General features: G+C 42.4%; 1 protein-coding gene across 2 annotated transcripts in view; it reads right to left on the minus strand.

Annotated features, from left to right (window-relative positions):
* HIVEP3 (HIVEP zinc finger 3) overlaps positions 1 to 18,540 on the minus strand; it is a 111,081-nt gene extending 92,541 nt beyond the window's left edge. For both annotated transcript variants that reach the window (XM_075264462.1, XM_075264463.1), the window contains exon 1: positions 18,319 to 18,540. The gene's annotated coding sequence lies outside the window, so the exon portion shown is untranslated. The remainder of the gene's footprint in view (positions 1 to 18,318) is intronic.
* Between the last annotated feature and the right edge of the window lie 8,391 nt (positions 18,541 to 26,931).

Raw genomic sequence — 26,931 nt, forward strand, 5'->3', positions numbered from 1 at the left:
TAGCCATAAGAGATTTCCTCAGCCTATCCTCTCAGTGTATGGTAACTCAAGCAGGGGATACAGGGAGACCAGGGGCAATAAGGAAATGGGTGATCGATTTGAATAGGGACAAGGTAAAGAGAAAGCAAAGCAGGAGAGAAGAAAAAAAAAAGGGGGGGGGGGAGTCAAGAGGGAGTCAAGAATGGAGGTTATAACCTATAAAATGGGAGAAAACAATTCCAAAGAACAAATAAGTGATGACACTTAACTGCAAATATACTACAATTAGTGTAGGTAAAAAAAAAAAAAAAAAAGGTAAAGTCAATAAATTCAATAAACTAGAGCACATATGTAAGCAAAAACCTATCCCGTGATAACAAACAAGGAAGGTAAACAGATTAAGCATAGTAATACTTATTAAAGAAAATTCAAAGATCAAGTCCCAAGGCAAGTGATGCACTGACTAAGGACACAGGTTAATGTACATATATATATCAAGATAACTTTGTCAAAGAGTTAATAACAGCCTTTAACCTAACAGGGACAAATAGTAAGATCACAACTGTGTCCAGGGGCCTAGTGCATGGGCCTGGCCTCAACAGGTATCATCTGGCTAGCAAAGTGCCGGTATACATCCAGTTAAACCATGAAACATACATAAAAGACGGATGCAATCAAACAGTTCCGGTCAGTCAGGTGTGTATCCAGTTTAGTCTGACGGAGGACAGGCCCAATAACACTCGGTTAGATTAGAAAGTACTCACGGTGTTCCTCCTCTGGTGTCAGGAGTTCGCTGCACGAATTTCCTAACCTTGGGGGATTTAGTGCGGCCTGGAGTGTGCGGCATTTCCAGTGCACGTGCTGCCGATGTGGCTGGGCGCTCCTCTCCCATCGGCAACCATGAAGGAACTTCAACCGGGTTAATCCCTAACGATTCCCATGCCATATCCAAATCTCGTGGTGTGTAAATATTGGTGCGTTTCCCATTCTTTGTAATCGACAGTCCAAAGGGGAATAGCCAGGAATATTGGAGGCCATTTGCTTTTAGAGTGTCTAAGAGTGGTTTCATGGTGCGCCTCTTTTGTAATGTGGACGGGGCTAAGTCCTGGAATAGTTGTAGAGGTGCACCATCATACTCCAGATCTTTACGGTCTCTAGCTGCCCGAAGTATGTCTGTTGAGAGAGCCGAGGAGAGAAGTGCACATATGACATCCCTAGGGGGATCATTAGCATCTGGCTTGGGTCTTATCGCCCGATGAATCCTCTCAATCTGCTGATTTCCTATTTTTCCCTCCTCCACCAAAGACTTGAAAATATCAATAGCCACCGACGATAGAGTGTCAGGAGTGAACCTCTCTGGTAAACCTCGTATTCGGACGTTTCTGCGCCTATTTCTATTTTCCAAATCCTCCAATAGAAGGTAAGTTTTGTTCAAGTGCTCTGTATGCATATCCGTTTTGCGAGCTAGAATTTTAGTAGATTTTACCAGCCCGGTCTGACCTTGTTCTAAGCTATCCACTCTAGCGCCCATGCTCTTCAATTCTGCACGCATTTCACTAACTTCTTGTGTTATTGGGGCTAGAGCTTGAGCTAGAGTTTTACGCAGAAAGTTCCTGGTGATCAGTGTTGAACTCTTATCAGATTGTGTGGTATCATCATCTGAGTCCATTATGGCATCACTTTGACTGGCACTATCCTCCGGTGTCGGTTTAGCCATAGGCATAGGGGAGTTGGTTGTCTTTTTTTTAAGAAATTTCTGCATGTCTGCTTGCAAAACTGGCAATTTGGAGATGGCTCCCGTATCATGGGGTTTATCCTTCCCGTATTTAACCATCTCAGGGCCGTCTGGGCAAATGGGGGTATAGGATTGCTCACAAGTGCTCTGCACCCTAGCAGATCATTTAGCCTGGGGATGTTTCAATGTACAGAATAAGGGGGGGGGTTTGCTTCCCAATCCGGGGTAGGGACACTAAGTGTAGTTGTACAGTCCACAAAAAAAAATAGAGTTAAGTAATCTGGCGTTGTAACAGCAGGTATGTAGTAAAATATGCTAAGAAAGGCGAAAAGTGACAGTCACAGTTTGGAGTGGCAGGAGTCTATGGAGGAGCTGATAAGCATATAATGTAGGAGCTGAAATAACAATAATCTGGGTGCCAGCTGTGAATCTAAGAGAAGGACAATGTCCAGGCTCAGTAAGTCTCCTACTAGAGGTGGTCTAATCAGATCCAGGCATGTAGCTAGCTGTCACTCGCTGTGAGGATTAGGCCTACCTTCCAGCTTTGCTAGCACCCTCTGCTGCCGTCTCTCCCACACGTTGCTATGATCCGGAGTCGTAGTAGTAGGCCCCAAGATGGCGGCTGCCCAACGTCCCCTGGATGCCGTGTACAGGTCGCGTTGAAGCTGCTGCCGTGGGGCAGGGATCCGTCTCAGAGGGGTCAGGTGCGTACAGGCGCTGCCTGTATCCTCGGGTGCGAAACGCTGCTGCTGCGGGAGCTTTGTCCTGAAGCGCGAATGGCGGCGGGAGTGCCGCGATGTAGGCCGCAAAGCCTTTTAAAGTCCTCCCCTCTGGCCGAAGCGTGCCGAGCGTCACCTCGCCCGAATATATGGGGTCGGGGGAAACCCTGCACACAGGGACACTTGTTTTCGGTGGCTCTGGATGTCCGATGTCCAGTGATTTAAAAAAAGCAGCGGCGGAGCTCACATACGCACGTCTGCCTGCTTCACTGGCTAGCCACGCCCCCCCAAAACTTGTCAGGTTTTTGTCTGGATCCAGTTTTTTGCTACGTAAAACATCTGCTGATTGTTTTTCTTTATTTTTTTCAGGTAAACAGCTGAAAATGGAAGGAATGTTCTGTTCCACCCAGTTGAAGATCTGGCTGTAGGCGATTGAAGATGAGCATATCTCATTCTACCCTAAAGTTAAAGGTAGGAAATTGTCGTGTTGGACAGAATCTTTAAATGAGGACATTTGAAAGTTGGGTCTATTGCAGACCGTCTCATCCCATATAGGTTTGATCGCATGGTCGGGTCATGCATCGGTGTCCCTGGTTCTCCGTGAGTCTTACCTTCTTAATGGCAGTTAAATGAATACATCCTAGACCAGGGGTCGGCAACCCCTGGCACGCGTGCCAAGAGTGGCACGCGAGGCATATTTTGCTGGCACGGCAGCCAGCCTGCAACTTTCATACACTAAAATTGAGAGGGAGAGCGTCCTTCAGTGCTCTGGTAGAGCTGCGGTGTAGGACACGCCCCCTTCTCTCCCTGCCACCAATCAGAGGTGAGCCTCTCACTGCACGGAATAAGGGCTCCCTGGACCTGCTGCTACATGTGAGGAGGAGCTCCTGCCGTCTGCAGCCCTGAGGAGAGGAAGCAAAGTGAAAGTAAAAACACCAGGTACGTGTGTTACTAACTATTCTTATTACTGTCAGGCATTTGGGGTTATTACTTTAGTTTTAGTAACTCCATGTGCCTCACATTAATAACAGTTAACCCCATCATGCCCATCATTAACCCCTGTGTTGCTCACATAAGGGTTACTGATATGTGAGACATATGGGGGTACTAATAAAGGACCTATATAATGAAGATATTTACTTATTACCTCCATATGTCTCACATATCAGTGTCCCTTATGTAAAGCACACAGGGACATGATGGGGTTAACTGCTATTAATATGAGGCACATTGAGTTGTAACCTGCAATGCACATGACCAGACTCTTTATCTACAACTGTGGATAAAAGTACAGACCTATATATTTCAATTGACCCATATATACAGCCATTCTTTTTGTGGCTGTGTATCTGGGCCAAATTGAAGAGCTGAAAACTATTGAGCAGGTTCTATATCTGTCCTATACATACCCTATATCTGTCTGCATTTGCAGCCCTGTCAATTCATTTTTAATGTATAGGTCAGTGAAAACCACATGCGTGCCACTTGTATGCAGGAGGTGTAAGGCTGAGGCCCCATGTTGCAGAAACGCAGCATTTTTGTTGCAGATTTTGATGCGGTTTCAACCAAAGCTAAAAATAGCTACAGAAGGAATGGGAAATATATAGGAAGCTTCTTATACGTTTCCCTTCTGATAAATCCACTCCTGGCTTAGGCTCAGAAAAACAAAGCAAAATATGTAACAAAAAAGGCTGTGTTCCAACAACGTGGGGCCCTTAGGCTAAAGCCCCACGTTGCAGAAACAGCTTTTTTTCGTTGCAGATTTTGCTGGTTTTTTTGAGCCGAAGCCAGGAGTAGATTGAGCAGGAGGGAGACATATAAGAAGCTTCCTATATATTTCCCAATCGTTTTCTAGCCATTCTTGGCTTTGACGGAAAAAAAAACGCAGCTAAATCTGCAATAAAAAAGCTGCATTTTTGTAATGTGGGGCCTCAGCCTTAGTGTGATTCTATTGGGTGGTGACACTGTAACTAGATGCAATTATAGCCAAATCCAGTTCCTGGGTAACAGTGCATTCACTTTGTTGTAAGTGTGACACCCATTAATTCCTGGCTGGGGTTTTGCTGTTACTGCACCGCCAGGAACTAAAAGTGACTGAAATTAATCTGCGTTTCACTTAGGGAGCGTTCACACTACCGTCGGTGTCCGACAGGTAGTGTCCACTGCTAATGTCTGTTCAAAATCTCGCACGGACATTAGCAGCAGACACTAGCTGTGTCTGTGACATTTTGCATTGATTTAAATGGACATCGGGTGCATTCGTTTACTGTTCGTGGGTGTCCTTAACTGCCCGTTCCCAAAGATGTCCGACTTTTCAAGCAGACAGCAAAAACCTACATGTCAGGTAGGAAAAGTCGGACATCTTTGAGAACGGACACTTAAGGACACCCACAGACAGTAAAAGAACGCACCAGGTGTCCGTTTAAATCAATGCAAAATGTCACGGACACAGCTAGTGTCCGCTGCTAATGTCCGCACAAGATTTTGAACAGACATTAGCAGCGGACACTAGCTGTCGGACACTGACGGTAGTGTGAACGCTCCCTTACAGAAAACTGAAGATACTAACGGCCAAGGACTGGATGGAGCATACAGGTACATTGTGTGTCAGCTCTTTACAGGTATGACCTTACTCTGCTCCCAGTCACATACATTACCACTAATTGTGGGTTACGCATGTACTTACATTGCTTCTAAAGGAAAAGAACATGTGTATCCAGGCAAATAGTGGTAAGTGCATGTGGCTGGGAGCACAGTATGACAGCACCCCTATGTTGCGGTTTGTGCTATATGACTTTAGTGTAGGTGTCGTCAGCTTTACAATTATTGCCCGGCACTCCGAGGACCTCATCTTTGATTTTTTAATTTAAATCGGCACGCCGAACAGAAAAGGTTGCCTACCCCTGTCCTAGACCATCCCTCCTACTGTGATAGTCTCCGTAAGGATTTGCAATAATTTTTTTAACCTTAATGCTCCCTCTACTTCAGATATATTTTGTGGAACACCCATAAGGCATTTATGCGTGGGTTTCTTATTCAAGCTCGCTCTAGGGCCAAAAAGCAACTCTTCAAAGACATTGATGCCTTGCCACATACAATTGGTCAACTAAGTGCGACTAACAAATTATATCCCACTCCAACTCTTTCTAATAAGATTAGAACGCACCAGCTACAATTGCAAAGCCTGCTGGCCCACCAACAGGATCTTGTGTTCAAGAAGTTTCAGTGCCAGGTCTGTACACACAATAATAGGGCTAGCACTTTTTTGGCGAAGAAAATCAAGCAAGCCCAACCTAAATTGTGCATAGAAAACTTACTGAACACTCAGGGCAAAAGGTTATATACCCTAGACTTATTGCCGAACAGTGTCACACTTACTACAAATCCCTGTCCAATCTGAAAGAAGACTCAGAGATACATCAGCCCTTACAGGTGGATATAAATGTTTTTTTGCAGTCTATCTCCCTTCCCTGCCTCTGTCCTGAGCAGGACCCGGTGTTGGCTGCCCCTATTTCTTTACAAGAGATACATAAAGCCATCTCCTATTTAAAACCACTGCAATCCCTGGGCCCTGATGCCTTTTCCTGCATTTGTTATAAAAAAAAAAAAATGTGGATATTTTGTTCCCCCACTTGCTGAGGGTGTTTACTAGAACCGCGGAGGACCAGAGATTCCCGAAAGAGATGTTTGCCGCTATAGTGGTCCCTATTCCCAAACCAGGCAAGCCCACCACTTCTCAAGATTTCTGATATTAAATTGTATGCTAAAGTGCATGCAGAGCGCCTCCTGCATATCCTACCCCAGTTAATCAAACCATACCAGGTGGGATTTGTCATGGGCAGGCAAGCCCCAGATGGTACTCATAGATTCATTAATTTAATCCAGGGAACCTAACCTAGCAAGGTACCATCTCCTCCTAGCTCTTAATGCCGAAAAGGCTTTCTATAGAGACCAATGGGGCTACCTGGACCGCCTGCTGGACAAGTTTGGTATAGGTTATTTCTTTTAAAATGGCCATATTGTCCTCAGGATTTCTATCTGAATCCTTCCAAATCACCAAAGGCTGCCCCCTCTCCCCCATTATATTTTACCTCAGTGATGGAGCCACTGGCCGAATGTGTCAGACTCAATAGTAATATTAAAGGCATCTCTGTTGGGCATCACCAACACAAAATAGGATTGTACGCTGATGATGTTATCCTCTCTTTGACCGACCCTATGTCATCTTTGTTAGAAACCACTCTGTTTTGCAGTCCTTTAGTAAAGTCTTCTATTTTAAAGGGGCTCTATCACTGAGAAAAGTCATTTTTAACTAATCACATCCTTGCATAGCCTTTAGAAAGGCTATTCCACACTTACCTTTAGTATGTAGATTGCCTCAGTGGTTTCTGAATAAGTCCGTTTTTATTCATATGCTAATTAGACTGGTGCACGATACATCGTGCACTCCTCTCCATGTAGTTTTTATGGGAGACTGCTGCTGCTGACTCAGCTTCCTGTTTGCACACACACATAGGAGATAATAGAAGAGACGAATGCTGCTGGGAACTTCCTGTACTGGCTAAAAGCTCATTAGCATATTAATAAAAACAGACTTATTCAGAAACCAATGAGGCAATCTACATACTATAGGTAGGTGTGAAGTAGCCTTTCTAAAGCCTATGCAAGGGTGTGATTAGTTAAAAATGACTTTTCCCAGTGATAGAGCCCCTTTAAAGTAAACCCTGCTAAGATGCAGATGTTTCCGATAAGTATTCCATCATCCTTGAAAGAGGAACTGAGTGGCCAATTCCCGTTTCAAAGGGGTGGAAATATTATCACTTAGTTACTTATTTTTGAATTTCCCTAACAGTCCCAATTTATTTTCTCTGAACTATCTTCCATTGCTCACTAGAGTGTCCTCTCTTCTGGCCACCTTTTTCAAGCCTATGTTATCCTGGGCAAGTAGGATTGCCATAGTGAAGTTGGTCGTGTTACCAATCATTCTTTATTTATTCCGTACAGCTACTGGCTGTATGGAAATTGAGGAGTCTTTGCTGAACATCCTGCCTATTTGGCTTCTGCACCCTAAGTCATCCTGTCTTCCTCGTATTCAGATTCCTCTGCTAAGCATAAAAGCTTCTGCATGGGTATGGCTATTTCTGATCTTACACATCCCCATGGCCGAATTGGCTCCCTTCCGGTATGTTACCTAACCTCACTCCTACCTGATCTGAGCCTGAGAAGTTGGTTGGAAGCTGGCCTCCAAAGAGCTGACCAACTGTTTGTAGGGGCCCAATTAAAATCGTTCATGCTGAGGGAGGAATTTCAAATCCCCCAGTGGGATTTTTATAAATACCTGCAAATAAGACACCTCCAGTCCCATAATGCCTCAACTCTCATGTTCCCTAGATTGGCTCTCAGGTTACGGCATCCATCGGCTCCTACTAGGGGAGTTTCCTCTGCCTTTTATAAACTCCTCTCCATCCCCTTGGAGCAGGTTAAACCCCTCTGCTTGACTTACTGGGAGACTAAATTTGTCGGATGTATCCCTCTTCGGAGCCTTTGGGGAAGCCTTTGGGGTTGCCAAATGTGTGTCGAGGGGTGCTTCCCACTGGGAGATGACGTGTAAAATATCTCTTCGCTGGTATAGGACCCTTACGCCGCTGACACATATAGACCCTTCATGTTCGAACCTATGCTGGAGGGGCTGTAGGTACACTAATTCATATGTGGTGATCTTGCCCCCCTTGTGTTTGCATTTTGGACTGCCGCCTTCCAGTTGATGTCTGATCTGGCGGGTGTTACGGTTCCAATGTCCCCAGGTCTAGAACTCTGTTTTTTAGAAAGTGAGTTCTTCTCAAGTGGCATGGCGTTGGTTCTACATCAGATTATTCTGGCGGCCAGAGCTATGATTGCATGCCAGTGGAAGAGTACACCCAGCTTGACATTCGCAGAATTAGTACAGAATGTCAATTTGGCCTACATTTTAGACAAATTGCTAGCATGTAGGAGTCATAGATATCCTAGCTTTCGCTCTAAATGTGCCCTTTGGTCTGACTATGTTGACTGCATAGGTCTTCCATGTAACAGACCTGGTCTCTCCTCCCCTCTGTAGTACCTTTCCGTATGGTGGTCCTTGACGCACGCTGGTGTACAAATCTCAATCCCTCTTATATTTACTTACTGAGCTGTGTGTTGTTTAGTTGTTAGTATTTCTCCCTTGTCCCCTTGCCCCTTTTACTGTTGGTACCGGCTTAGACTGCTTCTTATCGGGGGCATACTGTATTGCATAATCACCCCCTTCATCTGTAGTGTGTTATTAACACTTATGTTACAAGGCGGGATGTATCTGCCGTTGCACTTTGTAGCTACATCATATGTCTGTATAATGTTGATACTTGATTGTTCTTGTTTTCTCCTTTTATTATTGCTAAAAATATTTTTTCAATAAAAACTTAAATTTGAGAAAAAAAAAAAAACCGGGGAGATTTGAAGGGTTTACGCTCCACAGAACAGATTGTATACAGAGCATATTTAGTTCAAAGATTCTGATGGCTTTCCTTAGAGAACACATTGTTCTCTGTTGGAGAGTTTCAAATTTTTGTTTTTCTTGTTTCTCTGTTGGAAGTAAAGAGAACTGTATCTAATAGTACTCCTAGAAAGATGATCAGGTTATGTTGGTGCAGGTAGATCCTTCAGAATGGACAAAACTTGATCTCATTGTTCTATTAAGGCAGATTCCCCTCCACTGCACTTACTCACATTTCAAAAATAAAAGTCCCTACCTGTATTCAGTCTCTTATTCCACCTTTTATTCTATGCTGTCAATTGGGAATCACACTGGAAAAATGTGTGGCCTCCTCCCTTCCCAATGTATCTTACATTTTCCTGTCCTGTGGCACTCACACAGACTATACAATGTTCCCCAGTGATCTCCAAAAAGTATAATATGCTCCTCCACACAGTATAATGTTCCACAGTGGCAACACACAGTACAACTTTTTAATGCCCCACTGTATAATACTCCAGTGGCCCGAAGGCTGCTTCATTAGTACAGGTGAACACAATGAGATTTGTTTCAACAGATATTTGTGAGGTTTGCCCCCGGTTCATTTTGGTGAATTATTATACTAATAAGTGTAGATTCAAGGTAGGTGAGGGAAAATATACACTTATACTCACCTTGCCTCACCTCTCCTGGGCATCCTTGTGGTATCTCGTGGCATCCTATGGTCAAACTATGTTCTCTTCAGGCCTCTCCTTCAATGCCATGACATGTTGACCCAGTATTATCATGTTGGTGCACCCATGAGAGGCCCGTGATTGAACCTCAATAATGACTCCTGGGGCATATGATGCCATAAGGAGGCCCGAAGAGAAAGCCCTGACTTTGTCAGACACCCAAGTGAGGTGAGTATAACTGTTATTTTTACTCACCTCTCCTCAGCAGTCATATTGATACTGCAGCACAGAGCTGTACAGCCTAATTATTGCTGAAGTCTCGATACAGTCTTCAAACAACTTCACAGGGGGTTGCGACCCAGAGTTTAGGAACTACTGTTATAGAACCAAGAAGCACGTCATTTCATTGGGAAAATAGCAATTTAATTTTGAACTTGACCCATGTGTTCAGAAAGTTTACATTTATATTTGCCCAGTAAGTCCCATTGATTTTTTTAAAAAGGTGGATCGAGCAAAAGGGATTTTTTTTTTTTTTTATGTAGATTGTGAGCCCCATATAGGGATCACAATGTACATTTTTTTTTCCCCTATTAGTATGTCTTTGTAGAATGAGAGGAAATTCATGCAATCACAGGGTGAACATACAAACTCCTTGCAGATGTTGTTCCTGGCAGGATTCGAACCCAGGACCCAAGGCTGCAGTGCTAACTAGAGATGAGCGAATACTATTCGAAACTCTAGTTTCGAATACCTCGCTCCCATAGGACTGAATGGGAGCGGGCAAACTGCAAGGGGTAAAGCACTGGCCGGCGCGCGGCCGCTCCCACTCATTGCTATGGAGCGAGCTATTTGAAACTGCAGTTTCGAATACTATTTGCTCATCTCTAGTTCTAACCACTGAGCCACCGTGTTGCCCCCAATTTTTTCTCTTGTGTCTCCACTCCTATATAGGCATGCTCCTGCTCACCCTGTTTGACAGTCAGATCCTCCCTGGCCCTGCTCTTAGCAATAAGTACACACAAGAAGTGAGAGTATTGACAACAATAAATTTCACCTTACCTCTAAAATCTCAGATGATGATCCAAGATAACGGCACCCTTGTAGAGAAGTGGAAGTAAGAGCCTATACAACTCCCCCATTAATGCTCATGCTAAAGACTAATAGGGGCGTTCTACTATTGGGTATAACCTTTACTGCAGAAACCTTGAATGAGAGACAGGTGTATGCCACTCTGTACCTAGAACACCAACAACACCGTAATATGAGGAAAGGTGTCAGAGCATGTTTAGTTTTTCAGGATGCTTTTCATTTATACTGAATAATAAGGTACACCATGCTGATTTATTACATTAATATCTAAAATTCACAGAAGAACTGTATTCAGGACCTCAAAAAGGCACAATTTTCTCACAATTGATAGTGACAGATCCGAACCAATAGCTCCCATTACTCTGTGTACTTTTCCTCCATGAAGTAAAATAATATAGAACCATTTCCACTCATATGGCACATGCAATACAACTGTCCACAGAAATTGATCACCTATGTCATTATATAGTCAGACATTGGGGCATACACACTCATTGACTAAAAAGAAAAAAAATTGCAACATAAAAAAGTTGTTGGAATTGAATAAAACTTTATATGTAAAGTTGGTAAATCTACATGATTATGTTAAAGAAAAATGCTAAATTTATTAGGGAAACACGAAAAGTCGAAAGTAGGCTAAAATGAGATATGGCTGGGCATGAAGGTATACAGGTTCTGTAGGGTATACTTGTGCATATTTGTCCTTAGATGTTGCAGCTGGGCCTATAGAGGCTACACACTCATAAGGTGCTGATGCTGGCAACCCAACTACTCACATAAATAGTCATTTGGCGATAAAGGTATAGACCCAGCAGACCAAGGAAGTGTTGCAATCTTACAGAGCGGTGTTTGGGTGAGCATTATCCTACTGAAAAAATGCCAGCTAGAAACTCTACCAAGAGAGAACACAGGTCCGGCAACATATTGCTCAGCTGTTAGTTTCCCTTGTAACACTAGCAGAGGAGACCGGCTGACATAAACAATGGCTCTCCAGATCATCACTCCAGCAGTTGGGGCAGTGTTTCATTCCATTTCAAAAAGCAGGATTGAAGCATTCACCCTGATGTCCCCATACTTCAAGCAACAAAACAAAGCTTGGACTGATCGCAAGAGACAATCCACAGCAGTATAGGTTTCTCATTCATGACATCACTGCAAACAAATGATTCGGTGGCTGTCTGTCAATTGACTTACACGCCAAAGCATGCTTCACCATCTAGTCTTAAAGGGGCTCTACCATTGGGAAAAGTCATTTTTAGCTACGCACATACTTGCATATCCTTTAGAAAGGCTATTTCACACCTACCTTTTGTATGTAAATTGTCTCAGTAGTTTTTGAATAAGTCAGTTTTTAGTCATATGCTAATTAGCCTCCAGCGTGCACCCAGAAGTGTCTGTGGTCACAGTCTGCTATTCTCTGCTATGTGTGTGAAAGCAGGGAGGCTGCTGTGCTGAAAACTCTCTGTGTGAGAGCAGAGAATAGCAGACTGTGATCACAGACACTTCTGGGTGCACGGAGAAGGCTAATTAGCATATGAATAAAAATGGACTTATTCAAAAACTATTGAGGCGATTTACATACAAAAGGTAGGTGTGGAATAGACTTTCTAAAATGATTTTTCCCAATGATAGATGAAAAGTGACAAGTAGAATACAAAAAGCTAAAGTGGCATAACTTTGTGACAAATTGAGCCCAAGGTGTATCATTTCTATGTCAGTTTTCTAGAATACATTTCTTAGTAAACTTTTTCCTTTGTCTCAAGTTTCATCAAAACTTACTCTCCCTCTGCAGACCTGTGCATAGCGGTCAAGTTTGGTCAAAATGTATTCTCCGCATCCTCAGTCATCTATCAGACTTTTGACCACAGACATGTGGTCTGATTTGCCTGTTGTGTTCTGGGGGTATAAAAGTGCATCTTCTGCTGTCCTAAAGGATTCTAAAGGCTAATTTTGGGTAAGGTGCCTCTTGCAGAGAGATTTTGTATTACTACAAATGCCTCTACAACACTTTGAGAGGGGGCGCATGATTAGACTGACAGAATCAGGATGGTTTCAATAAAACGGCAGTTTTCACCTAGCTCTTAGTTGTTGGGAGCAGTGGTTACCAAAGTGCACGCACAAACTACAAGCAGGTTGCAGGTGGCCCAGAGAGACCCCCAGAAAAGAAGATACTTTGATCTGCCAACATGCAAGAGCAGCTCCCACATTTATATTTCCTCCCATCCAGGCACATGTGGCACCATCATTACACAACCCTATCTCTGTCTGGACCATTCCATGCACCTAGCAGAGGGAAACTTGGTGTCCTAGCACATATCCTGCATTTGACAGCCAGGCATGATAGACTTTGTTTGCAGAACAGTCATCAATGAGAAACCCAGACTGCTATGGACTAGAATCATATGGTCTTTAGTGACGAATCCAAAATTTGTTTAGGATCTGACAACGGTTGCATTGGAGTATGTAAGTCATGTGGTGAGAGCTGTCTTTGCTGTAGTGACAGACTGCCCCAACTACTAGTGATGATCTGGGGAGACATCGCATATGAAAGTCACGATAGCAGTGATACAAGCGATATAAGTGTTGCCTTTCAGGGAGGGGTTTTCAAGTGGCATTTTTTAGCAGCATAATGCTCCTCAAACACACAAGGGTTGCCCAGGAATACCACCATGAAATTGCAACATTTCCCTGGCATGCCCACTACCGAGTTTTATTGCATATCAAGCATTTATAGGACCAGCGGGGGCACCAGATTTGACAGTCTATCAGTATACAGGATCTATAGGCCTAGTTACATCTGTGCAGAAAGGCACCAAAGATAGCACAGAGAACCCATATGCAGAGCCTGTAAAAGCATTATTACATCTTGAAAAATGCATCATTTGTATTAATATACAATACATGTCTGGCCATTTAACCCTTTCCCTGTCGCCCACGTATTTAACGTCCAGACAAGGTGGCACTTTAGTAGCAGAGGACGAATATAGTATATCCTTGTTACTAATGCAGATGTCTCAAGATTTATTATGAAGATGATCTTGGGTTTGTTTTTTACAGATATGAATCTCATCTTTACAGATCCAGAGCGATTCACTGGTGAAAACGCTGTTAGGTATTGAGATTCCAATGCAAATCTCAATTCCTGACAGTGATTTTAACAGAAAAAGGCTCTTAATTTGTAAGGGTTATCATGATGATTTTGGTATCATTTTAAAGATGAGATTCCCAAGGTCCTCTTCATAGCACTAACAGTTCCTGACATATGGGTCTCTAAAATGGGGGTACTGGGAAGCAGCAGAGCTGAAGAGACAATGATAAATCATCATTGTCTGTGCATAACCTGTATGTGAATCCAGGAGGAACTGTCACATAAAGGAATAATAAACCTAATCAGAGGGGTATTCTTATGCAATAACCCTCTGAACACAACTAGAAAATGTATTGGCGCTATGACCCAGATGTTTACCATCATCCAAACTGCAGCACCAAAGAGTTGCATCAAACAGTTACAGAACACAAAGTTATCAATAAAGTTTACATTTGACCCTGCCCCTGTCCTGTCTAGACCTAATCTTTATAGAGTAAAACACGCCAACCGCCTCTCTAGCAATATCCGTTACACACAATAACAAAAAAAAACAATTATTACTAGAGATGAACATATAAAACATTTCTGACAGGCAGAGAAGTTGCATAAGTTAGATAACACATTTTCACCTATTGAATGTACAAAATCACAGTTTTTGGATGGATATAATAGTAAGTGGGGTTTTTTTTTGGGGGGGGGGGTTCACCAACAGTGCCAACGAAACACCTGGTCTTCCAGTAGGTCATTAGATCTAGAATTATGCAAGAACTTCAGAGGTTGTGTCCATAATATGTGAGCAACAAAGTGGCCATGTTACACAATCTGAAACCGACCCTAGTTATCTCATTAGTTAGGTATAGAGATTATAACTATTCATTACAGTTACAACTTTTATAGGGGAACAAAAAATTATATTCTTATGTAAACCCCTATTTAATTTCCATGCCCAAAATTGGTTGCGCATTTCTGCGATTTTTTATGTTTCTTTAGCACCTCACCTGTAAATATATCGAACTATCAGCTGGGAGCATGAGATCTCACTACCTACCAAAGGAACCACCACATGTTACTGTGATAGCTGCATATGTCCCCCACCTCTACAATAAGGTTTCTGCCTATTATGTCCACATGCTGTGCCCCCCTCCTCGTGTCCTCCAACCACTTATCACTATATTATCAACATCACTTCACACAGAGAACTAAATGATCCTGCAGTGTGTCTGTGTTTCTTTCTTTTTAGTTGCTATGATTCCTAGGATTTCTCTATATGCCATGAGCTTGTATGTGTTTGCTCTCTTGCTATATACTACTGTACCATCCATGAAACTGTATCACTGAAATTTCCCCATTGTGGGACTATTACAGCATTATCTTACCATATATATATATATATATATATATATATATATATATATATATATATATATATGTATATATATATATATATATATATATATATATATATATATGGGTGGTATGTATGAATTACTTCTAACAGTTTTGTGCAATTTTTGCTTGTAATCTCTGTTAGCTTCAAAGTTGTATGAAGGTGGTTGAATATATGAAATAGTAAGTTGTGCTTTTCATTACAGTATGCCAGGCAATCTCAGAAAAGTTACATTTTGGTATAACAGTCAGTTTGCTATGTGCAGTATAGATTTTAACATATTAGGGGGGTTCACACCTGCACTCGTTGTTCATTTTGTGCAATCCGGACGATTTCCGTCTTCTGCCCCACGAAAATGGACAGGAGACGGAAACCCAGCAGTCAGTTTTAAAACCTATTCACTTGAATGGATTTGCAAAAAATGACCGCTCGTCTTCTGCCTCTCCGCGGGGAAACCAGTTTTTTTAAACAGACACAAAGTCCTCTATGCTCAACTTTGTGTCCTGCTAAAAAAAATGGTTTCCCCATGGAAAGGCCCTCAATCACAGAAAGTAATTGGCCAATCAGTTCCTCATAAATAAGCCAGACTGCTCTCCAGACAGCAGCACACATTGGACCTTTCTCACCTATTTAGCATATAGGGTGGGAAAACTTCAGGTAATGATTATAAAGATCCAGGGGATTGTTGAGAAAACAGTTGGCAAGATTTATAATGTATGTTTCAATAAGTTTGCAGTTATGTGTTTATTTAGGGGTGAAAATCGGAAATGGCAGGTTTCCTTTAATAGGCAGAGTCTGCTGATTCTAGCGTACTTAGAATTTTTTTCTCTAGCTTACGGCGTACCTGAGAAATCAGTTCTGTTAGTTTTGTTACTTATTTGATGTTTAGGCTCTGTACTGTCAGGCAGGAACAGGAAAGGGGACATGATTCAGAGCAACACTGTCTGCAACTGACTGACGCTCTTAATCATGCCCCCTTGCCTGACACCACCCACCTGAAAGCGTAGAACCTAAGTAGCAAATCATGCACCAAGTCTACAAGCACTGATTACTCGGGAATGGTGGGAACTAGAGAGAAAATTCCAACTGTGTGGGATTCAGTGGAGCAGCACCGGTTAGCAGATGGTAAAAACCTGGAGATTGTGGAAGCGGTAAAAGGTCCTCTAAAATGACAGATAAATTATTGCTGTTATTTTATTAGATGGTATATGCAGAAATCACATTTTTTAGGTACTCTGCAATACAAAAATGCACAAAATAACTTCCATAGTGAATCCACATGTTAAAGTAAAGCCGATTTAAAAACACAGCTCAAGAAAAAACTTTGGTTGTATAAATAATAGTGTTGTCAACTGCATTTACCCTATTGAATTCAATGGAGGGGGGAAAAACATACAGAATCACCAGAAGTAGGGCAAACCATTGGGGGGCGGGGGAGAAGCTGTACAGATCTCCAAGTAATTACAAAACAACTGCTCACAAGTCCTATGGACACAACAGTACTTGGCAGATGAGATGGTCTGAACTTCACAGAGATTCTCATCTATGATTTTCATGCACAGTATATGTACTTTAGGTCTCCTTCATATCAACTTCAGATCAGATTTTGACACAAAGGAGAGATAAAGCATTATCTATGGTCATATCAAGGAATACCCCAATGCCCGATCTCTGGGCGACCGCTAGATTTCTATGAATCAGAGTCCTCAGCAGGCAGATATAGCTGACTACTACTAGCTACTTGTCCTGCAGAAGGCCACTGACCACTTTAGGCCTTCAGCCTATGAGATTCCATGGCAGCATACTGGTCATTGCAGGCCTGGCACAGGGTGAACAACCCCGTGACGTTATCTGGTTGGTTGAACCAAACTCACTACATGGGATATAAGCTGCTCGACATGGAAAAATATTAGGTTTTATTATTTTTGCAAGCACAAAGATGGACACGTTATTGTGTGGAGGAACTATTACTTTAAGGGGTTACTACTGCTTTGGGGGCACAGAGGGTGATTAAAGGGTTAATAGTTCTGTGTACAGTCACATGCTGGGACAGCTATTACTTTGCGGAATGCACAATGCGCATTACTAATTTGTGAGAGATATAAAAGAGGACTTTGTGTCCTGTAGGGGTATACTGGGGCAACTAACTTTGTAGGGGGCACGAGAAGCAAATTACTATTGTGTGGGAGCACAAAACCTGTATTACTCTGCAGAAATAATTAGTAATGTGTGGGGGCAATATTATCTTTTTAAGATACCAAATATGATTTTTTTGACTATAAAGAATAATCCTGTATATCTGGATAGGTAAAAAAAAAATATGCCGAGTTCAAACATGTAATTTTTATCTTGGTGTTCATGGATATTACCTTGCAAAGGGTCCATGAGCTGGAACATTTAGGGGTCCTCGCCATTTTATCATTGCGCTTATCAGTCCCATTTATGCATTAGCATTGGGTACTTGCTGTGGGCCAATACCAGTGAATACCAAGATAAAAATGGCATCTGCGTCTTTTCACCTACCAGCCATGACAAGAGTTTGTGACAGATTCCCTATACTAAAATACTTGTGCCGCGATTCCCATAAAAGTCGCAGACTGCCTATTCTGCCATGGCTACTTCGAGCAGACAAGGAGCACATCACCTTAGGCCGGTCCTAACAATCCTAATTCCTTCAATGGTCTGGACCACGGTCTTTGGGATGTGACGGAACAGATTTGCAGCATATAAATCTGCAGCAGATAAATCTGCAGCAGCCATGTGACGCTATCTTGTCACCAGATCATTGTTCCCAGCTATACTAGAGAGGTGCACATGATGTCATGGCTAGGTCGCTGGCACTGGGTGACAATACATTACTAAACAACATTAGCAGAAGTTACACTGCATGGCTGACAAAGGAGATCAATCAGCTACAAGTATAGTAATGGAGCAGCAAGCGTGTGCCATGTGTGGCAGCTGGAGTGTCACAATGCCTGGCGGGGGCCACTTGTAAACAGCGGCGACCATTAGGAGAATGATTCTGCTGTCTGCAGACGCTATCCACTAGAAGGCAATGCCCCCCCGCATTGCATACAAGCTGGAACGCATGACAGCTTCAAGTGTGCGCTCTGCATAATACACAGCAGTGTCACAGGCCCTGTCAGGCTGCACTCACCACAAATGATGTCATATCTCCAGCCCTGCGAATCGATGACGTCACGGCTCTGCAGACGCCGTTTCCCAGGCAGCCCCGGGCAGTGAAGCTGTGTGAGCCGGGGCTGGCATTGTAGTCCTCTCACATACCCACTTCACACCTTGGAACGGCCGCTACAACCAACACCAAAAACCCCTGTAGGGGGGACGTGGTACAGCCCGCCTTCAATGCTGTCAGCCAGTGCCTAGCCGCGCCCACTGTATAGGAGGGGAGGAACGAAGCAGGCCTCTGCGTGAAATCGTACAGTAGTTACATTCTCACTGCTCACAGTCATGGCTTGGACGCGCCCACTAGAAGGAAGGGGAGAGACGACACCTCCTCGTAGTAGAAATGGTAGTGCTCAGTTAGGTTCTTGTAGTGGGTGCTGGGTCGCGCCCATTTGTCAAGGAGGGGAATCTTCGTAACTCAGCTTGTAGTTACCATGGGGTCAAGCCTCACCACAACTTAGACGAGTCCTGTCGCACTTGTGTGCTTGGAAGTATACGGCAGGGCTATGTGCTCAGTCAGAAGTGGCAAACACGCTAGGAATTGTTTCTACAGACCAGAAATGTAAGTTCCCTCTTTAGGCATTGGGGGTCTGACTGACAGGATTTCTATTCGTACACCCCAAGCCTAAATCTCACAGTGTCCAAATACAAGGAGAATGGAACATACATCAAATGCCTGGAGCATTGCTATAATATGAGCATATAGTGGTTATTCTAGTTACATGGAGCAGAGGTATCCCAGATGATCAGACAGGGGCTACATGGCTACAATGACTCTAACAGGCGCTCACAATGATTTTTCAGTGTCCCCCACCTAGTAAGACATTTTGTACATCCCAACCGTTCATTGTGGGGTTTGGGGGGTAGAACCTGCAGTGTGTGATCCTGAAACAATAGATAACTGACCCATCCAGATCAGCCATGGAACTGGTCAAAATCCTCTACTAAAGGTTGCATTATAATGGCAGAAACCCAAAACACCCCATTATAGGACACTGAGGGTACCATCTTTATGCTGATGACACCCAATTATACACATATTCCCGTGACATCACCCCTGCACTAATACAGAACACCAACGCCAGTCTTTCTGCTGTCTCAAATATCATGTCTTCGCTCTATCTGAAACTAAATCTCTCTAAGACTGAACTACTACTGTTTCCACCATTTAATAGATCTGTCCCTGATCTATCCATTGTAGTCTCAGGCCTTACTATAAGGCCCGCTGCCTCGGGGTTGTGTTTGACTCAGACCTTTCCTTCACCCTTTATGTGTAATGAAAGTAACCTCTATCACAAAAATGCCTGGACCACTGCATAAGCAATGCTATCTCCGATGCCTCCCCCGCATAGATTGTAAGCTCTTGCAAGCAGGACCTTCAGTCCCATTGTGTAAATCGACTATTTTCTCTGTAATTAGAGATGAGCGAACAGTGTTCTATCGAACTCATGTTCGATCGGATATTAGGCTGTTCGGCATGTTCGAATCGAATCGAACACCGCGTGGTAAAGTGCGCCATTACTCGATTCCCCTCCCACCTTCCCTGGCGCCTTTTTTGCTCCAATAACAGCGCAGGGTAGGTGGGACAGGAACTACGACACCGGTGACGTTGAAAAAAGTAGGCAAAACCCATTGGCTGCCGAAAACATGTGACCTCTAATTTAAAAGAACAGCGCCGCCCAGCTTCGCGTCATTCTGAGCTTGCAATTCACCGAGGACGGAGGTTTCCGTCCAGTTAGCTAGGGGTTAGATTCTGGGTAGGCAGGGACAGGCTAGGATAGGAAGGAGAAGACAACCAACAGCTCTTATAAGAGCTAAATTCCAGGGAGAAGCTTGTCAGTGTAACGTGGCACTGACGGGCTCAATCGCCGCAACCCAGCTTTCCCAGGATCCTGAATGGAATACACTGTCAGTGTATTCCCGTATACCCGATATATACCCCCGATACCCGTTCCAACGGTGTGCCCCCCCACCTTCACCCCAGAAATACCCTGCAAGTCCCCTAGCAATAGAATTGGGGCTATATACACCCACTATTTTTGCTACTGCCATATAGTGCCATTGTCTCACTGGGAATTCAAAGAATATATTGGGCTTACATATAACTTCAATTCCAGGGAGAAGCTTGTCAGTGTAACGTGGCACTGACGGGCTCAATCGCCGCAACCCAGCTTTCCCAGGATCCTGAATGGAACACACTGACAGTGTATTCCCGTATACCCCATATATACACCCCAAATCCCCGTTCCAACGGTGTGCCCCCCCACCTTCACCTCAGAAATACCCTGCAAGTCCCCTAGCAATAGAATTGGGGCTATATACACCCACAATTTTTGCTACTGGTATACAGTGCCATTGTCTCACTGGGAATTCAAAGAATATATGGGGGTTATGTGCACCCACAATTTTTAATACTGCTATACAGTGCCATTGTCTGACTGGGAATTCAAAGAATATATGGGGGTTATGTGCACCCACAATTTTTAATACTGGTATATAGTGCCATTGTCTGACTGGGAATTCAAAGAATATATGGGGGTTACGTGCACCCACAATTTTTAATACTGGTATACAGTGCCATTGTCTGACTGGGAATTCAAAGAATATATGGGGGTTATGTGCACCCACAATTTTTAATACTGGTATACAGTGCCATTGTCTGACTGGGAATTCAAAGAATATATTGGGGTGACGTGCACCCACAATTTTTGCTACTGCTATACAGTTCCATTGTCTCACTGGGAATTCAAAGAATATATGGGGGTTATGTGCACCCACAATTTTTAATACTGGTATACAGTGCCATTGTCTGACTGGGAATTCAAAGAATATATGGGGGTTATGTGCACCCACAATTTTTAATACTGGTATATAGTGCCATTGTCTGACTGGGAATTCAAAGAATATATGGGGGTTACGTGCACCCACAATTTTTAATACTGGTATATAGTGCCATTGTCTGACTGGGAATTCAAAGAATATATGGGGGTTACGTGCACCCACAATTTTTAATACTGGTATACAGTGCCATTGTCTGACTGGGAATTCAAAGAATATATGGGGGTTACGTGCACCCACAATTTTTAATACTGGTATACAGTGCCATTGTCTGACTGGGAATTCAAAGAATATATGGGGGTTACGTGCACCCACAATTTTTAATACTGCTATACAGTTCCTTTGTCTCACTGGGAATTCAAAGAATATATGGGGGTTATGTGCACCCACAATTTTTACTACTGGTATACAGTGCCATTGTCTAACTGGGAATTCAAAGAATATATTGGGGTGACGTGCACCCACAATTTTTGCTACTGCTATACAGTTCCATTGTCTCACTGGGAATTCAAAGAATATATGGGGGTTATGTGCACCCACAATTTTTAATACTGGTATACAGTGCCATTGTCTGACTGGGAATTCAAAGAATATATGGGGGTTATGTGCACCCACAATTTTTAATACTGGTATACAGTGCCATTGTTTGACTGGGAATTCAAAGAATATATGGGGGTTACGTGCACCCACAATTTTTAATACTGCTATACAGTTCCTTTGTCTCACTGGGAATTCAAAGAATATATGGGGGTTATGTGCACCCACAATTTTTAATACTGGTATACAGTGCCATTGTTTGACTGGGAATTCAAAGAATATATGGGGGTTACGTGCACCCACAATTTTTAATACTGCTATACAGTTCCTTTGTCTCACTGGGAATTCAAAGAATATATGGGGGTTATGTGCACCCACAATTTTTAATACTGGTATACAGTGCCATTGTCTGACTGGGAATTCAAAGAATATATGGGGGTTATGTGCACCCACAATTTTTAATACTGGTATACAGTGCCATTGTCTGACTGGGAATTCAAAGAATATATGGGGGTTACGTGCACCCACAATTTTTAATACTGCTATACAGTTCCTTTGTCTCACTGGGAATTCAAAGAATATATGGGGGTTATGTGCACCCACAATTTTTAATACTGGTATACAGTGCCATTGTCTGACTGGGAATTCAAAGAATATATGGGGGTTATGTGCACCCACAATTTTTAATACTGGTATACAGTGCCATTGTCTGACTGGGAATTCAAAGAATATATGGGGGTTATGTGCACCCACAATTTTTAATACTGGTATACAGTGCCATTGTCTGACTGGGAATTCAAAGAATATATGGGGGTTACGTGCACCCACAATTTTTAATACTGCTATACAGTTCCTTTGTCTCACTGGGAATTCAAAGAATATATGGGGGTTATGTGCACCCACAATTTTTAATACTGGTATACAGTGCCATTGTCTGACTGGGAATTCAAAGAATATATGGGGGTTATGTGCACCCACAATTTTTAATACTGGTATACAGTGCCATTGTCTGACTGGGAATTCAAAGAATATATGGGGGTTATGTGCACCCACAATTTTTACTACTGGTATACAGTGCCATTGTCTAACTGGGAATTCAAAGAATATATTGGGGTGACGTGCACCCACAATTTTTGCTACTGCTATACAGTTCCATTGTCTCACTGGGAATTCAAAGAATATATGGGGGTTATGTGCACCCACAATTTTTAATACTGGTATACAGTGCCATTGTCTGACTGGGAATTCAAAGAATATATGGGGGTTATGTGCACCCACAATTTTTAATACTGGTATATAGTGCCATTGTCTAACTGGGAATTCAAAGAATATATTGGGGTGACGTGCACCCACAATTTTTGCTACTGCTATACAGTTCCATTGTCTCACTGGGAATTCAAAGAATATATGGGGGTTATGTGCACCCACAATTTTTAATACTGGTATACAGTGCCATTGTCTGACTGGGAATTCAAAGAATATATGGGGGTTATGTGCACCCACAATTTTTAATACTGGTATACAGTGCCATTGTCTGACTGGGAATTCAAAGAATATATGGGGGTTACGTGCACCCACAATTTTTAATACTGGTATACAGTGCCATTGTTTGACTGGGAATTCAAAGAATATATGGGGGTTACGTGCACCCACAATTTTTAATACTGCTACACAGTTCCTTTGTCTCACTGGGAATTCAAAGAATATATGGGGGTTATGTGCACCCACAATTTTTAATACTGGTATACAGTGCCATTGTCTGACTGGGAATTCAAAGAATATATGGGGGTTATGTGCACCCACAATTTTTAATACTGGTATACAGTGCCATTGTCTGACTGGGAATTCAAAGAATATATGGGGGTTACGTGCACCCACAATTTTTAATACTGCTATACAGTTCCTTTGTCTCACTGGGAATTCAAAGAATATATGGGGGTTATGTGCACCCACAATTTTTAATACTGGTATACAGTGCCATTGTCTGACTGGGAATTCAAAGAATATATGGGGGTTATGTGCACCCACAATTTTTAATACTGGTATACAGTGCCATTGTCTGACTGGGAATTCAAAGAATATATGGGGGTTACGTGCACCCACAATTTTTAATACTGGTATACAGTGCCATTGTCTGACTGGGAATTCAAAGAATATATGGGGGTTATGTGCACCCACAATTTTTAATACTGGTATACAGTGCCATTGTTTGACTGGGAATTCAAAGAATATATGGGGGTTACGTGCACCCACAATTTTTAATACTGCTATACAGTGCCATTGTCTGACTGGGAATTCAAAGAATATATGGGGGTTATGTGCACCCACAATTTTTAATACTGGTATACAGTGCCATTGTTTGACTGGGAATTCAAAGAATATATGGGGGTTACGTGCACCCACAATTTTTAATACTGCTATACAGTTCCTTTGTCTCACTGGGAATTCAAAGAATATATGGGGGTTATGTGCACCCACAATTTTTAATACTGCTATACAGTTCCTTTGTCTCACTGGGAATTCAAAGAATATATGGGGGTTATGTGCACCCACAATTTTTACTACTGGTATACAGTGCCATTGTCTAACTGGGAATTCAAAGAATATATTGGGGTGACGTGCACCCACAATTTTTGCTACTGCTATACAGTTCCATTGTCTCACTGGGAATTCAAAGAATATATGGGGGTTATGTGCACCCACAATTTTTAATACTGGTATACAGTGCCATTGTCTGACTGGGAATTCAAAGAATATATGGGGGTTACGTGCACCCACAATTTTTAATACTGCTATACAGTTCCTTTGTCTCACTGGGAATTCAAAGAATATATGGGGGTTATGTGCACCCACAATTTTTAATACTGGTATACAGTGCCATTGTTTGACTGGGAATTCAAAGAATATATGGGGGTTACGTGCACCCACAATTTTTAATACTGCTATACAGTTCCTTTGTCTCACTGGGAATTCAAAGAATATATGGGGGTTATGTGCACCCACAATTTTTAATACTGGTATACAGTGCCATTGTCTGACTGGGAATTCAAAGAATATATGGGGGTTATGTGCACCCACAATTTTTAATACTGGTATACAGTGCCATTGTCTGACTGGGAATTCAAAGAATATATGGGGGTTACGTGCACCCACAATTTTTAATACTGCTATACAGTTCCTTTGTCTCACTGGGAATTCAAAGAATATATGGGGGTTATGTGCACCCACAATTTTTAATACTGGTATACAGTGCCATTGTCTGACTGGGAATTCAAAGAATATATGGGGGTTATGTGCACCCACAATTTTTAATACTGGTATACAGTGCCATTGTCTGACTGGGAATTCAAAGAATATATGGGGGTTATGTGCACCCACAATTTTTAATACTGGTATACAGTGCCATTGTCTGACTGGGAATTCAAAGAATATATGGGGGTTACGTGCACCCACAATTTTTAATACTGCTATACAGTTCCTTTGTCTCACTGGGAATTCAAAGAATATATGGGGGTTATGTGCACCCACAATTTTTAATACTGGTATACAGTGCCATTGTCTGACTGGGAATTCAAAGAATATATGGGGGTTATGTGCACCCACAATTTTTAATACTGGTATACAGTGCCATTGTCTGACTGGGAATTCAAAGAATATATGGGGGTTATGTGCACCCACAATTTTTACTACTGGTATACAGTGCCATTGTCTAACTGGGAATTCAAAGAATATATTGGGGTGACGTGCACCCACAATTTTTGCTACTGCTATACAGTTCCATTGTCTCACTGGGAATTCAAAGAATATATGGGGGTTATGTGCACCCACAATTTTTAATACTGGTATACAGTGCCATTGTCTGACTGGGAATTCAAAGAATATATGGGGGTTATGTGCACCCACAATTTTTAATACTGGTATATAGTGCCATTGTCTAACTGGGAATTCAAAGAATATATTGGGGTGACGTGCACCCACAATTTTTGCTACTGCTATACAGTTCCATTGTCTCACTGGGAATTCAAAGAATATATGGGGGTTATGTGCACCCACAATTTTTAATACTGGTATACAGTGCCATTGTCTGACTGGGAATTCAAAGAATATATGGGGGTTATGTGCACCCACAATTTTTAATACTGGTATACAGTGCCATTGTCTGACTGGGAATTCAAAGAATATATGGGGGTTACGTGCACCCACAATTTTTAATACTGGTATACAGTGCCATTGTTTGACTGGGAATTCAAAGAATATATGGGGGTTACGTGCACCCACAATTTTTAATACTGCTATACAGTTCCTTTGTCTCACTGGGAATTCAAAGAATATATGGGGGTTATGTGCACCCACAATTTTTAATACTGGTATACAGTGCCATTGTCTGACTGGGAATTCAAAGAATATATGGGGGTTATGTGCACCCACAATTTTTAATACTGGTATACAGTGCCATTGTCTGACTGGGAATTCAAAGAATATATGGGGGTTACGTGCACCCACAATTTTTAATACTGCTATACAGTTCCTTTGTCTCACTGGGAATTCAAAGAATATATGGGGGTTATGTGCACCCACAATTTTTAATACTGGTATACAGTGCCATTGTCTGACTGGGAATTCAAAGAATATATGGGGGTTATGTGCACCCACAATTTTTAATACTGGTATACAGTGCCATTGTCTGACTGGGAATTCAAAGAATATATGGGGGTTACGTGCACCCACAATTTTTAATACTGGTATACAGTGCCATTGTCTGACTGGGAATTCAAAGAATATATGGGGGTTATGTGCACCCACAATTTTTAATACTGGTATACAGTGCCATTGTTTGACTGGGAATTCAAAGAATATATGGGGGTTACGTGCACCCACAATTTTTAATACTGCTATACAGTGCCATTGTCTGACTGGGAATTCAAAGAATATATGGGGGTTATGTGCACCCACAATTTTTAATACTGGTATACAGTGCCATTGTTTGACTGGGAATTCAAAGAATATATGGGGGTTACGTGCACCCACAATTTTTAATACTGCTATACAGTGCCATTGTCTGACTGGGAATTCAAAGAATATATGGGGGTTATGTGCACCCACAATTTTTAATACTGGTATACAGTGCCATTGTTTGACTGGGAATTCAAAGAATATATGGGGGTTACGTGCACCCACAATTTTTAATACTGCTATACAGTGCCATTGTCTG

This window comes from Leptodactylus fuscus, chromosome 2 (genome assembly GCF_031893055.1).
Source record: "Leptodactylus fuscus isolate aLepFus1 chromosome 2, aLepFus1.hap2, whole genome shotgun sequence".
NCBI lineage: Eukaryota > Metazoa > Chordata > Amphibia > Anura > Leptodactylidae > Leptodactylus > Leptodactylus fuscus.